Source organism: Pteropus medius, unplaced genomic scaffold (genome assembly GCF_902729225.1).
Source record: "Pteropus medius unplaced genomic scaffold, Ma_sr-lr_union100, whole genome shotgun sequence".
NCBI classification, from domain to species: domain Eukaryota; kingdom Metazoa; phylum Chordata; class Mammalia; order Chiroptera; family Pteropodidae; genus Pteropus; species Pteropus medius.
In genome coordinates, this window is record NW_024350325.1 from 1,764,385 (window position 1) to 1,780,588 (window position 16,204).

Genomic DNA, 16,204 nt, shown 5'->3' on the forward strand with positions numbered 1-16,204 from the left:
CAACAAATTGTATTTGATGCTTGTAATGAGAAATACTAGTTTTTCCATTCACAAAGATCATTTAATAAGCCATAGGAAATCAGAAAGCTCAAATCTTTAAAAGTTATATCTGTTTTATCAGCACTAATAAAAACAAATTCACTTTCGTTTTTGCCATAACATTCATTATCAAAAACATATTTGGCTGCCTCATCTATAGGACTACCTGTAACAAATCAAATTATTTAACAGTGACAATGAATCAGCACTTATAATTTATTCACTATCATATGTTAACCTGGTCTCAGTTACTTAGAGCCTTTATCATTTGTCAAACTGAGATGAGAACTTATTCACATTGATTGAAACAATTTTATGCAATTAAGCTACAAAATTAAAAAGCTAAATTAGAAACTGAGAAAGCTAATGACTTTGGTTCCTTTGTTGTATTTTAAATAACATTAAAAATATTTTTAATGTTTTGTTATAATTTATTTCCTGTCACTTGAAGAGCTAGTGTGTTCAGATAAGTATGGTGTTTGATACAATGTTCAGAGCAGCTTTGTAAAGTGTTGTTTTCTGCTTTAGAAAATTCCATGATGTGTTTATAACTAGTTGCAAGAGAGGAGAATAAATTGGTACTTGTGTCCTTATGTTTTTACTTGTTAATCAGCTTTTCAATGTCCTTTTTGTATGTTTCTGCTTTCATTTTCTTCCCTATTGCTTAACCATATTTTTGGCTATAAAACTAACATTTTATATGCTAGCAAATGTAAGATTAAGAAATATCATGAGACCATTTTAATATAGCAACTGTTTGGCTAAGTCGTGCCACAGTGAGATATAAGCAATGCATAATAAGAAAAATCACTTAAACATAAGAAAGTTATTAATAAATCAGGAGAAACCAAATGTGCATGAAAAGGCTGAATGTTATGTATTCTGTGTTCTCGGATATACAGTTTATTACCTGTGTAATTGATCTTCCATGTAGGAAATACTTTTGAGCAAATGTTGTAAATTATTACAAAGTACATACAGCAAATCCTCTTTGTAATTCTTCTGCACTTAATGGTTTCCCATATGTAGAAAGCCCCTGACTTACACAGATGTGATCCTCTGGGAATGGGGCTCAAGCCAGAGACCACACTAACCCCTATATTTATTCTTTAGCATTGTATTAATGATGTATGATCATTTCATGGATACTCTAGTAAAAATTTGAGCAAGAGGACCTTACAGTGCAAATCATCTAATGGAAAGGATGGAAAGTACATTGCTGCAGCCGCCATTGCTATTACTTATGAAAACAATGAAATGTACATTTGTTAACAGAAGTTTTCTTTAGCAAATATGACCTTGAACAAATTATATGAACCTCTCTTCCATCATCTGTAAAATATGGATAATGGCTGCCTCACAGAATGGTTTTAAGGGTTAAATGAGATATGTATGAGAAATGTTTAGCATCATGCCTAGAACAAAGTAAAAACTCAGTGAATAGGAGCTACTTATGTATTGTTATTGTTACTTATAATAGTGTTATTATTAGAGTTTTAATGTCATACTTAAAAAGTTTCTACCTCAGGTAGCTCATAGACAAGTAAGTACATTAAAATATGGAGGCATGTTTAAAAAGTAATCATATCATACATTATATATAATAATTACAAATGAAGGTCAGGTAATCCATACTGAAGATATCATTTTTATAAACCCATTTTTTCTCTCTCTCTCATAAAAAAAAGTTATCATGACATTTCTGTTCACAAAAAGATCAGAGAAAGAAAAATATGGGTGTCCTATATTAGCTCTCATGATGGATGTTAGACCCATTTCTTAATGAAAGGGTTAAAAAAGATGAACAAATATGTGCCTGGTGTAAATATGTCATATGTCTCAATATAAATAACAATTTCAAAGGCCATAATCAATTTAATGTAAAAGTTAATACATAATAAAAGAGACACAGAGACTAAAGTAAACATCAAATATGGGGTTTTTTTTATAGATTTAAAATTTAAGTAGTTATTAAATTTCTCTAGTTAGCTGTTTTTTGTCTCTTTTTCTCAGAAATTTGTTGTGATTTATTTTTATATCCTAAATATGTATTCACTCTTATTTGCTTTTTTTATTTTTCAGTTATAGTTGACATTCAATATTATATTAGTTTCAGGTGTACAGCATAGTAGTCAGACATTTATATAATTTATGAAGTGATCCTCCCGATTAGTTAATACCCACCTGGCACCGTACATAGTTATTACAATATTACTGATTATATTCCCTATGCTGCACTTTATATCCTCATGACTATTTTGTAACCACCATTTGTCCATCTTAATCTCTTCACTTTTTTACTCAGACCCAAACTCTCCTCCTATCTGGCAACTATTCATTTGTATCTATGAATCTGTTTCTGTTTTGTTTGTTAATTCATTTTATTCTTTAGATTCCACATATAAGTAAAATTATACAGTATTTGTCTTTGTCTGACTTATTTCACTTAGCATTATACTCTCTAGGTCCATCCATATTGTTGAAATAGTAAGATTTCATTCTTTTTTTCTGGCCAAATAATAGTCCATTGTATATATGTACCACTTCTTTATCCAACCCTCTATTGATGGGCACTTAGGTTGCTTCCATATCTTAGCTATTGTAAATAATGCTGCAGTGAACATAGGGGTGCATATATTTTTTTGAATTAGTGTTTTGAATTTCCTCAAATCAATATCCAGAAGTAGAATTGCTGGGTAATAATGTAGTTCTATTTTTAATTTTTGAGGACTCCCTCAATACTATTTTCCTTAGTGGCTACAAATCCCACCAACAGTGCACGAGGGTTCCATTTCCTCCACATCCTCACCAACACATGTCTATTGATTTATTGATGATAGCCATTCTGACAGGTGTGAGGTGATATCTCATTGTAATTTTAATTTGCATTTCTCTAATGACCAGTGATATCAAGCACCTTTTCATATGTCTATTGGCCATCCGTATGTTCTCTTTAGAGAAATGTTTATTCAGGGACTCTGCATATTTTTTTAAAATTATATTATTTGTTCTTTTGGTTTTGAGTTGCATGAGTTCTTCATAAATTTTGGATATTAACCCCTATCAGATATATCATTGGCAAATATCTTCCTTTGTCTTTTTTGACAAAAAGAATGAAAACCTGCCATCATTGTAACTTCATGATAATAATAACAATGGCCACCAACCAGACAACTTTGATTTGGACTGACAGCTCCTGTGACTGAAATGCTTGTTCCTGGCTGATGGCCATGGATTGACTCCATGAGTGTCAGCTGAATCAGAGGCAATTTTGAATTACTGAGCAGGAAATAATCTACCCACTCAATGAATAGGTAGGACACCTGGGGATGGAATGATAGGAGAAAACACTTTATTGACAGGTCATCGTTGAGTCTGAGACAGAAAGGGGAACATTATGTGGCCGTTATATACTTGCGCTCATTCTGACTCAACAAGTATACAGAGGAAATGACTAGGAATATGAAGGTTCCCCCTGTCTTCGCCAGTGCCAATAAATCATTTTGGCTAACAATTCCTCTCAAACGATAGAAAATGTTTTCAATCTTTTAAATGGGGTGTTTTTCCTAGTCATGACATCTGTCATAGAGGATAGAAAATTAAATATTACAACTAGGATGCTGAAAATAGAGTGGGATAAAACTTTAACTTAGATCCCTAACTTCTTCATTGTCATGATTTAGTTACTTACAAACGTTCCTTTTAAAAATATAAAGGTGAAAAAAATGCGATCAAGCAGCTTTATTTTCCATACCACTTGTATAAATTGCATTTGAGGTTTTTAAGAAATTTGGCACACTATTGAAGAAGTTTACTGGTACGCCGAGTGATAAAAATTTTGATAAACTACCTTAATGCCTTCCTTATTTCAACTGATTACTTCAAGTATTTGTTTTTGTTTTGGTGGGAAGTGAGAGGAGAGTTGGTGAAATGGTTTTGATAGGACTATAAGAGGGAGAAGTATAAAAAATTGAGAATGTGAAAAAATAAGCAAAGGTGTTAATTTTGAGGAAAAATGCTTAATTCAGTATCTTAAATCTTAGTTCCCCACTGGGGTAAAGATATCCAATAATTATGTATTGTGCAAGAGAGCTGAATCTTTTTCAGCCATATCTCTTTTAAAATGTTACTTTAGCTCATTATTATATAAAAATAATGTGCTGAAGTATTACTATTAAGAACCTTGAACTTCTAATATAAAGTCTTGGTTTGCAAGTACCTGAAAGAATGTAAATAATTATAACAGACTTAAAGATGTGCCAAAGATATCAGAGATTTGAGGATAGTTTATTCATAATATCAGAAGAATATAGTAACCAAATTTGGGAATAAGATTGGGGGTACTTAAGCAAAATTATGTGAGTAGTGATAAATGTGCTACTAGCGAGTTTTTTCAAACCTCTGTTAAGAGAACATGGCCAAGAAAAATAAGATCACATTGCAATAATGTCAAGGTGATGTGATGCTGGGGTCTTAGCCCATGCAAAATCTTTAAAAGTACAATATTGTATTGCACTGTATTGTATTGTAATATAATGTATTGCACTGCATTGCATTGCGTTGCTTTGTATTGTATTGTCTCCAGCACTATCCAGAGTGAGAGGGTTCTAAGTGCTGGAATGAACTATCGGATTCCATTGTTTATGTAGAAGGGGCATCAGGACCCTGTAATACTAACATATCTAAAATAATCATCTAAAGCTATTAAATTATTTTGGCTTTTCATTCAGGTTATCAGGCAGAGATTAGCATTTTCTGCTCAAAAGGGATGAATAATGTTAACCACTTTGCAGTATTCATTTTATTTTAAGAAACTGGTATTCTAAATGTCAAATTTTTGGATAGATATGATAATGTGAATCAAATCTATCAGCCTGATGAACAAAACTGAGGCTGAGACACTGGATCTTGATCACCCTGTACCTGAGCAAACACTACTGCCTGTAGACACAGCAGCCTTATCTTTGACAAGCTCTTAACTATAATAAGATAACTAAAGTGACTCATATTTGATATTATATACATAAGCAACCTGAACTAAGAATTAAAATAGAAAACATTTTTTAAAAAAGCATGTGTATCAGTTATTTATTGCTCCTGTTACAAAATTCCTCCAAAATAGTAGCAGAAAACATCAATGATTTATTATTTCCCATAATTCTGTGTGCAGGCAATATTGGCAGCTCTTCTGCTTGTCTAACTGGAGTTCACTTATGTAGCTGTGGTCATCTGATTACTTGAAAGGGTTGGACCATCCATCATGGCTTCATTCACTTGTCCGGCAATCTGTGGTGTTTGTTGTTTGGGGCACCTCAGTTTCCTCCACATGGCTCTTCCAGCACATTCTACTGTTCAAAATCAATCAAAGTCCAGTCTAATATCAAGGAGTTGAAGAAATAGCCCCTACCACTTTATGTCAGGAGTGGCAACATCACATTGCAAAAGGGCATGAACACAGTGATGCTTTCTTTGTTGGAGGCATGATTCATTCCCAACCCTTTCCATGCTTTCTGCTCCAGTATCTCAGTTCAAAACTTCATAAGTGTAATGGCCTGCTGAAATGTGAAAGGGTTAAAGAATAATTAAAACCTGAAACTGGACAAAGGAAGTCCATAACTTAGGCCTAGTTTCTGGAACCCCTAACTACACTCTGTTAATCATGAAACTTGTAACAATGAGCTCATACGCTAACTGCCAATTTTAGCCTGTGTAACCTTGCTTGCTTGCGTGGCATGAAAAATAATCAATTGTATATAAGCTGAAAATTACTGTTTGGCCATTGCCCATGGGAACACTGGCTATTGTCCATGGGAACATAGGCAATCACCCATAGGAACATAACATTCTAACACAAGCTTTCTGCTTCTGTACTTCCCGCTTGCACACCTGACCAGTGGGTTGACAGGTAGTGAATAGGAAAAAGATGGACCTTTGTGTTTAAGACAAAATGAGGAATGGGATTTGGGGCTTAAAAACCTTGTATCTTGGCATTTCGAGGCTGTTCCTTTGCAAGGACAGCCGCCGGCTAATAAACTGTCTCCTGGTTAAGAGCGCTCAAGTTGGGTCTGGTTATTCTGGACACAACAATAAGGATACCTGTAAGATCGAAGGCAGGGGAAATGGGAGGCAGAGGGCAGGAGTTATGGCAGTAACTGAAGAGCTATTTTTCTGTTGTGATTTTAAATCCAAATCTCTCTCCTTTTAAAAAAAGTTCATGGATCGTGTTGACCTTTGTATAGAAAAAAAAAAAAAATCAGCCAAATGTAACAAAAACTTTAGCGAAAAAATAAAGTCTGAAAAACATTCTATAATTCCATAATGTAAGGCTCGTGGGAAAATAAATGCTTGTTGTAAGCTAAAATAAGAAATTTGCACTGAAATACACTTACATCAACATGAATTTCACAAATCAATGTTTAGTGTAAACTTTAGAGTATCAAAATTGTCCCAGCTACCTTTCTCATGCTTGTACTGTTTTGGTTTGGTATATAACAACAACAACAACAACAACAACAACAACAACAACAGAAAAAAAAAACATTTCCAAGCTCTAAGTCAAAAGTAATTTATATCAGGAAAATATTTTAGAAAAAGAAATACATAGCAGATATGATTTTGATTGTTGAAGAGCATTAACACAATTTCTAAAGAAAAAGAAATATTAGGTATAAGGAAACCACTTAACAGTAGCTAAAAAGAAAATTGATGACCAGTGAGGTTCCCAGGCCCCTAAACAACCTCTGCTGCTCTGCCCTTAAACTTCAAACTAAGGAGATGTTGGACTACTGGGAAATTGCTGCTCAAGAACTTATAGTGGCTTCCTTTTAACAAATAAATCAAATATTTCCTTGTGGGAACAAAAGAGTTTCTACCTGCAGCTCCCACTGGAAGTATCCAAGCTGGTCTGTCACAACTTGCCAGAAGGAGCCCTCCGTCAGTTCAGGCAACCATCCTCACTCAACATCAGTCATGCTCCCTTTCACCTCCCCACCTGTGCTCATGCTGCCCATCCTGGAATATGTTGTATCTCATTTTCTAATTATTCAAATTCTATGACTTCAAGATCTGTTCAACTCTAATACTCTCCAATAAACTCTATCCAATTATTCTGGGATACGCTGACTTCCCTTTCCTACTTCCTTGGGAAATTTTTGAAACTGATAGCATGCTATAATAACTAGAGAAACAGCAACAGCTGCTATATTGGGTGCTTTTTATGTGCTAGTATGTTGGGTGATGTCATGTTTTGATTTCCTGGTTCCTGCTCTTCCTCTCAAATAGCATCCCTATTTCCCATTGAGCAATGATCATGACCTATTGGGTGTAGCATTGAATTGAAGAAAATTCCAAGAGACTGTCTTCCAAAGGACCAGATTTTTCTTTCTTAATTTCAGCGCCATACAGGAAATAAGAACACACTTTCAAATCTGGAACAAGTGATGTAAGGACTGGCAGAATGGCCAGAAGTCATTCACCCAGTTGGTGACAATCAACAGAGTAGTGTTCTCAGAATCCTGTCTTTCTGCTTCTTGTCTTTCTGGAGTTTTTTGGTTCTTGTCATTCCTATGTCTGCTCTGGGCAGCCTTCCATTAATTCTGTGAGCTCTCTAAAACTCTTCAATAAATTGCTTTTCTTAAATTAGCCTAAATATCTTTCAGTTATTTTAACCCTGTATTGTGATATAGCCAAGCACTGTAGGAAGTAGGAACGTAGCAGGTATAATACATGTCACAGACTCAGGAAAGAGAAAAGCTACATGGCCATGTTTTTCAGATAATAGAAATCAATTGTAATCGATTCAGGGCAATCGTAGTCATTTCAGTCTTTCTTCAGTCAATTTAAAATCTCACCCTGCCTGAATTCTCATGGTGCTTACAAGACATAGGCTAGACAGACAGGAGGAGGTTCTGTCTCTTTGTAGCTAACACCTTTCCATGCCAGCATCCACTGTGATGCTTGATTTCTAGTCATATTCAATGCCATTGTTATAGGTCAAATTATGCACCCCCAGTCACATATGGAAGTCCTGACTCCCAGTACCTCAGAGTATGACTGTATTTGGAGAAAGAGCCTTTAAATAGGTGATTAAGTTAAAATGGTTTCGTTTAGGTAGGCGCTAATCCAATTTGGCTGGTGACCTTATTATAGCTGATGAAATTTAGACATAAGAAGAGACACCAGGAATGTGTGTGCACAGAGAAAGGACCATTTGAGGATGCACTAATAAGCCAGCCATCTGCAAGCCACAGAGAGAGGCCTTGGGAGAAATCAAACCTGCTGACACCTTGATCTCAGATTTCTATCCTCGAGAACCGTGAGGATTTAAATTTCTATTGTTTAAACCACCTGGCCTGTGGTACTTTCTTATGGCATCCCGAGCAAACTACTATAGCCATTGTCCTATGTTAACCATCTATTCACCTCATTCTACTCATAACTCTCACAGATCTAAATCTGAATATCCTTCATATACTCCCTTGAGCTTCTAATTTCCTCTAAAACCTATGCTCTTAAACATTACCTTAGACTATTTCCTGCCAATTATATTGTCATTTTGCTGGCCTCATGCATGGATGTATACCGTGTTCTCAAGGTAGAGCGGATGAATTTACTGAATAATTAAATTGAGAATCATATTGATGATTGACACCTTCATAAATTTTGGACCCAATTTATACTTTGTGCAGACTCCTCACTTTGTTCCAGGACTCCTGTCCCGAGCTAAAGTATCCTCTTACCGATTAAGGAGAGAGAAATATTAGATGTGGGGTTCATGATAAAATAACAACGGCTTTATAGGGAAACATTTAGGTCAAACATTTTGTCAGTTGATTTATGCAAAATAAAATTTATATAAAATAACCAAAAATCTATACACACACACACACACACACACACACACACATATATATATATAAAATGATCTTTATATAAATTTAATTCTGGAAAGCCTAAAAACTTTCATATTACTAGGTTAGGATCAAATTGAGTCTGATATAGTGTTTAGAGTAACCATTTAGTAAATATTAATATTAATATTTCTTTAATTATTGATATAGAGCATATTAACATTAACTCATGATTTGCTGTTTCCAACAATAATTCATTAAATTTTGCTTCAGCTTTTGTTTTAGAATAAATGAAGAGTTTTCATGAAGTAGAAAAAAGAGAAAGCTCATTTTCCAGGGGAGAAATGAGCAAAATATTGCCGGACAGCCAACATCTGGTATTATTTAAGTCTGGACTGGACAGTGAAAAAAAAAATTAGACCAGAGGGAACAACTCTGTATTTGCAAAAAAAAAAAAAAGAAGAAGAAGAAGAAGAAGGAAATGACATTGTTGTTCTTTTCAGTGATTAAACACCTTCTATTTTCACATAGCCTCACTGCATATAAGGTTTTATCTTTGTTCAGTTTTGTGTTTCGTTGTCTAGTAAACAAAATCTAGAGGCAAAAATGCTAGAATTCTATTTTCCCAGAGAATGATGCCAAGTAAAGCTACCTTTACCTTTTCAACTCTTTAGCAAGCTACTCTCAAAGGCTACCATAGGTAAAAGTACATTAAATTCAAATAGAGGGGTTGGATAGTTATTTTCCTTTTCGGGAAAGTAAGAAAGAAAAAGTACTATGTCCTTTCCAGGTCGATGTATGATTATCAGGAAATTAGGTCAAATTAAATCAGCTTGTGTTGAGAGTACAGATGTTATAGGTAATAACTCCCATATAAATCCATGGTGAATTGCCTTTCCAGTTTTGTAAAAGGAGGCAGATTTCAATATATTTGCAATCCAGCTACATGGCTGCCATGTACTGCTCTATAAATTTCTTAAGTGCCTGCTAAAAGCAGTCACCCCACTTGAGTTGCAGAAGCCTAAGGCAAACAGGATAAAGTGCCACGTCCCCTCTGCTTCGCAGCATAGAATCCTTCACTTGCCACACAGAATTTAATCTAGGCTCATGTATAAGCATTTTTGCCCTAGCCAGCTGACTTAATGACCCCGTATGCAATTATGATACCGTTCTTGGTTCTATATGACTATACTAAAAAGCTATGAGTTATAAACTTTATAACATAGTTATAATATTGATACTAAAATTTAAATCAATGCACTGTGGCTGACAGCTGACTAGCTATAGAGATAGGTTTATCTCTTAGGGAAAGTTAAACCATGAGAGCCAAGTGTCAAATATATGTGACAAAAGTGGAATTATTACTTTTATGTAAGAAATATATTTTCTATAACTGATGTCCCCAATAACTTAAATCCTTATTTCTAAATGCTATCAGATTTTGTGTGGTTAGAGTGTAGCAGGTGATTCTAGGCAAGAAAGTGAACATTTTAAGACACTGCAATTATTAGAAAGTAAAGAAACAAGTAAGAGTTTGGCTGCTGTTCTTTAGGACTATCTATCCATATACATGCTTACATATATATATATATGTATACTTCTATACATATATGTATATACTTCTATATATGTATGTTTACATATACATTATATATACCACCTGAGGTTATAGATACAAACAAATTTTAAATGTTTTCCAAGGTAATAATGCTGCAGATACTCACTCATTAGTTATTTGTTCCCTTTTGGAGAATAGAATTATATCTAGTAAATGGCTATGGATGTTCCAACAGAAATTCTCCCTTTAAAACCCTGCAGATGGAGAGAGGCCATGTTGGAGGACATGGTTGAAGCTCGTTAGCCAAGTTAGTCAGCTAACACTGAATCCCCACATTAGATAGCCTTTACTGCCCAGTCCCTGCAGTCCATCACCTCCCTTAGGAACACAGGCTCTGAAAAAGCAAAAGAGGCTAGTCCCCAGCAGTACTTCACTCACCCCAAAAGATGGAAGGGATGAACAGAACACACATCCCTTTTCCAAAATTGTCAATCAGATCGGTCACTCCACCTTCTCAGCAACTTTAGTAAAAGAGTGGATATCAGGAATGTGACAAAAACCTAGACATTTTAAGCGCTACCATTAATTAATTAATGCTATAATTAATTATTATACAAAAAAAGCAAACGTTCTTGAACCATTGCCTCTTCCAGTCAGTCACATGCCCTCCTATACGGCAGCTATAGAGACTTTTGAGTCAGGAATACTTGTAGCAGAAATATAGTTAATTGTTCTGATGAGAAGTCCTGGTTAATAGAAAGGCTACATGCCTCATACACTGCTGGTGGGAATGTAAATTGCTGTAGTCCCAATGAAAAACAGTTTCCTCAGAAAATTAATAGAGTTTCCTCAGAAAATTAATATAACTACCATATGATCCAGTAATCCCTCTTCTGGGTATCTGTCCCCCACATACACATAAAAAATTTGAAAACATTTATTTGTAAAGATATATGTCCCCCTATGTTTATTGCAGTACTATTCACTGTGACCGAGACTTAAGGAAACAAGTGTTCTTTAATAAATGATTGTATAAAAGAGTGGTACAGATATCCAATGGAATATTATTCAGCCATAAAAGAGATGAAATACTGCCATTTGTGACAACATAAATGGATTGTAGGAATATTATGCTAAGTAATATATGTCAGATGGGAAAAGAGGAGAATAATATGATTTGCCCATATGTGGGATATAAAACTAAAAGCAACAAACAAATAAAAGACAAACAAGCAAAACCTCATAGACAAAGACAACATACCAGAGAGAAAGGGAGAAGGGAAGAAGCAGACAAGGGTAAAGAGGGTCAGATATATGGTAACACACAATGCCATATACAGATATTATAGTTGTACAATTGAAACCTATATAATTTTATGAACAAAAGTCACTGCAATAAATTTAATTAAAAATATTTTTAAAAGGGGTACTAGAGAGTGCCTGATTGTGGCAAGAGCTATTATTACTCATCTTTGTATCACCAGTTCTGAGAATAGGACCATGCACACATTAAATGTTTGCTGAACTGAACTGATATGTAGTACCACTTCTGAAAAAATAATCCATAATAATGTATAATTGTGTGGCAATCCAAGATGGTGGATAAAAGTATGAATTTGGGAGTTAAACTACCTGTGGTCAAATAAAGGTTCCTGTGTGCTAGATGACAACTTGGGTGAGTCGTTCCTCTGTGATTCTGTTCCCTGATCAGTAAAATGTAAATGTGCCAGTATCTCCCTCAGAGGGTTATAGTATAGAATACAAGAGGTAAAACACACATGACATAATTACTGGCAATACTAGGAACTAACATATTTTATGAAATTATAAAATTACTTATGAACTAGATCAACACATACACAAATACCTGAGACTGATTTTTCCTTAAGGATCCTTATATAAAAAAAGTGTTTATAATGACCTATGTAGATGGTAGGAGAATATTTGATGCTACCATGATTTTAAAGAGCCCCCTTTCTCTAAAGAACCCTAATAAGTACCGTTTTTATATGTTTATATTCATAATATTTGTCCATATATATTCCACTGTGCCAAAGATTTAAGTAAATGGTTTCAATTCTCTACAGCAACTCTAAATTATGTAAGTATGCAGACTAGTTAAAAATCTAGAATGCAGAACTTAATAATACATTCATCAAAATATGCACACAATGTGTTGCCTACAATATTTAAAGTATTTAAAATTTTAGAATTTTGATATCTAGATTTGTTGATTAGGATCAAAATAATTTGTTATTTATTTGTCCATGAAGGAGAACAAATTTTGCCTAGATTGCACTGAAGACAGAGAAAAATAAGTTCTTTAACTGGTACAATGAGCCTTAAAAATAGATCAGAATATTCCTGAAAAGGAAGATTTCCAGGGAGGGAATCCACTGGGCAGCAGCCACAGCCAATAATCACTGAGCATACACTCTATTAAGGGATATTTCCGACTGCTACTGCCACTTGAATATACTTTGAGTTCTGTCTCAAATTTTTTAAGTTACTTAATACTGTAACCCAGATATTTATTCTCATATCTCACATTTACCTTAAGGTTCGTGATTGTCATTTACTTTCATAACCAAATATGATGTCTTGAGAGACCCATGTTCTATAATTAGTGGGAAATCTATTTTTTTCTTTTACTATCTCTGGAGTGGAGGCTATGCTATAAACTGCATTTTTTCCTGTTAAAATTTTTCCTATCATCATAGTTTTCTATCCATTAAATCACTGATTTATTTCTGATGACAGTTGTGCCCTTTTCTATACTAGGTCCCAACATACCAGATATTAAATTCTTTCATGCACAAAAGCCCCATTACCACAAAGATGTGATACTAAGAGGAGATTTTTTCCTAAAATTTTGATTTAATAAGGATTTCAGAATGTTGATCAACTACCAACAACTGAAATTATAATATTGCCATCCTAAAATTCATGGGCTATTTACCTGCAAGAGATCATTTTGCCCCTGTCCATAATTAAAGCCTTAAATTACCATTACCTGGGAGAGACTTTCTTCTAAAACTCTTCTCCCCTTTCTAGGTGTTAATCCTCAACCTCCATGTTTTGTTAAACTTTCTTATTCCAAGCAATTGGTTTTCTGCTCCTTAATCCAAATAGAGTTCAAACACATCATTAAAATAGGAGAAGACTTATTAAGGTACTCCATTATATAAAAAGCTATGTACCCCTGGATCTCACACCTTTGCAGTAAATCCACTGGATGAAAATGGAAAATAAAACTTTCTTGTTAATGATTATCAAGTTTTTAAACTCTCTTACTAGTTTCTGACTACAGAAAAACAGCAATAAAAATGTTTTTTTGTTTGTTTGTTTTTTGTTTTTTCCTATCCAGAGCAAAATTCTAGGAGTCAAGTTTCTGGTATTATTTGCGTACACAAATTATCCCTGTAATAAGCTGTAAGATCCTTAGAGGAAACAGTCAGTTTTGTTTTTTTCCCCCCAAAATGTCTCTTATTTTACTTTATTTTATTAGTTTCAAATATATGGTACATTGGTTAGACATTTGTATAGTTTATAAAATGATCCCCCTAATTGCTCTTTCTCTCCTCTAAATCTCCACTACTGCTCACTGCATTCCCTATGCTGTGCTCCCCATCCCCATGACCATCTATCAACTACTAATTTGTACTTCTTTAACTCTTCACCCCTTTCTCCCAGCTGCTCAAGCCTCTCCCCTCTGGCTGTCACTAGATTGTCCTCTATATTTGTGAGTCTGTTTTTTATTAGTTTGTTCTTTTTGCTCCTTAGATTCCACATATAAGTAAAATCATATGGTATTTATCTTTGTCTGATCTATTTCACTCAGCATAATAGCCTCTAGGCCTTCTATGTCATTGCAAATGGTAGGATTTCATTTTTTTAATGGCTGAATAATTTTCCATTGAATATATGAACCATAACTTCTTTATCCAATCATCTGTTGATGGGCATTTAGGTTGCTTCCATATCTTGGCTATTGTAAATTGTGTTGCCATGAACATAGGGGTGCATAGATCTTTACAAATTATTGTTTCGGTTTTCTTTGAATAAATACCTAGAAGTGCAATTGCTGTGTCAAAGGGTATATCTATTTTTAATTTTTTGAGAAACCTCTATACGGTTTTCCATGGTGGCTATATCAATTTGCAATCCCATCAACAGTGTATGAAGATTTCCTTTTCTCCATATCCTCACCAACATTTGTTGTTCTTTGATTTATTGATAATAGCCATTCTGACAAATGTGAAGTGATATCTCATTGTGGTTTTAATACTAAATGGACAATATTGTTGTATGTATGTGTGTGTGTGTGTGTGTGTGTGTGTGGTAGTGTGTATATATATATATGTATGAGGCCAACACAACTAACAAAAAGTAATAGTGTTGTGTACTTTGGGCCTTTAATAAATACATGCTGGATGAATAGCAATAGACATTAAAGAACACATTGAAATGGAAAATTTATATTACTATAGTTATGCATCTATAACTAGATAAAGAGTTGAAGAAAAAAACATAGAAGATTTAAATAGTCATTTACTAAATATTTACTATGTACACACAATAAAGTGAACATATAACTCGGTTTTAAAGTATTTTTTTTGTGCAGAATATTCTAATGGTTGTCAAGGAGAGATTTCAAAGACAGAAACAAGCATGGCTGCTTTCTCTCATGAGCCATATTACATGGAGATAATAGTAAAAAATATCACAGTTGGGCTTTTCGCATTAGTGGATAATTTATATCTCACAAAAGTCAACTGATTAAAAATAGTAGAGCCCTCCCATTGCCTTATGCCACTAATCCTTCTCATTACAGTGATGGCACAGCAGCTTAATAATGAAGACACTGAGGTAGAGAATAGGGCTATCTTTTTGGTTGGACTCTCTGGTATCCTACTACTAAACCATGCTGAGAAATTACTTGCTAGCACATGGAGAGCAGCACTTTCTAATCATTCTAATTAGCTCCCAAAGCAGTCATTGAAAGGACTCCTTCCACTCCATATGATGGTAAAAGCAGAATCGAATAAGTTACATTTCCTCCATTTTAAACTTCTCCCATGCAACAAGCTGCAATGGAAAGTTACTCTTCCATATTGTTATTGATAGAAAAACAAGGCCATGCATTGAGGAAGACTATCGGGGTCTTGAAAAAGGAAGGTTTAGAGGCTATACATCTGGCAATGTCTATGTCAGTGAGTTAATAGTCTTTCCAGACTATTGTGAGGGACTTCATGAGGCAGTCTAGCCAAGCTGGATTTACAGAAAGGCCCAGCCAGTCTAGCTAGGCAATAGTAATGGAGATTTAAATGCTGTATTATTCTGCTGCCAAACAAAGTACCACAGACTGGGTGGCTTAAATAGCAAAAATGTATGTTCTCAGTTCTGGAGCCTAAAAGTTCGAGATCAAGGTAGCAGCAGGTTTGGGTTCTTCTGAAGTCACTCCTCTTGGCTTGTGGATGGCCATCTCCTCCCTCTTCTTTACATGGTCTTTCATCTGTGAGCATGCAGGTCTGCTATTCAAATTTCCTCCTATAGACCATGGTCAGATTGGATTAGGGCCACCTTAAAGACCTCATTCTAGCTTTATTACCTCTTTAAACACTTCATTTACAAAAGAAAAAAATTCTGAAGTACTGGGGGTGAGGCCATCAACATATGAATTTGGCAAGGGTGGGGGACAGGGACACAAGTCAACCCATAACAGATGCCATACAGTCAGTTCATGAAGGGCAGAATT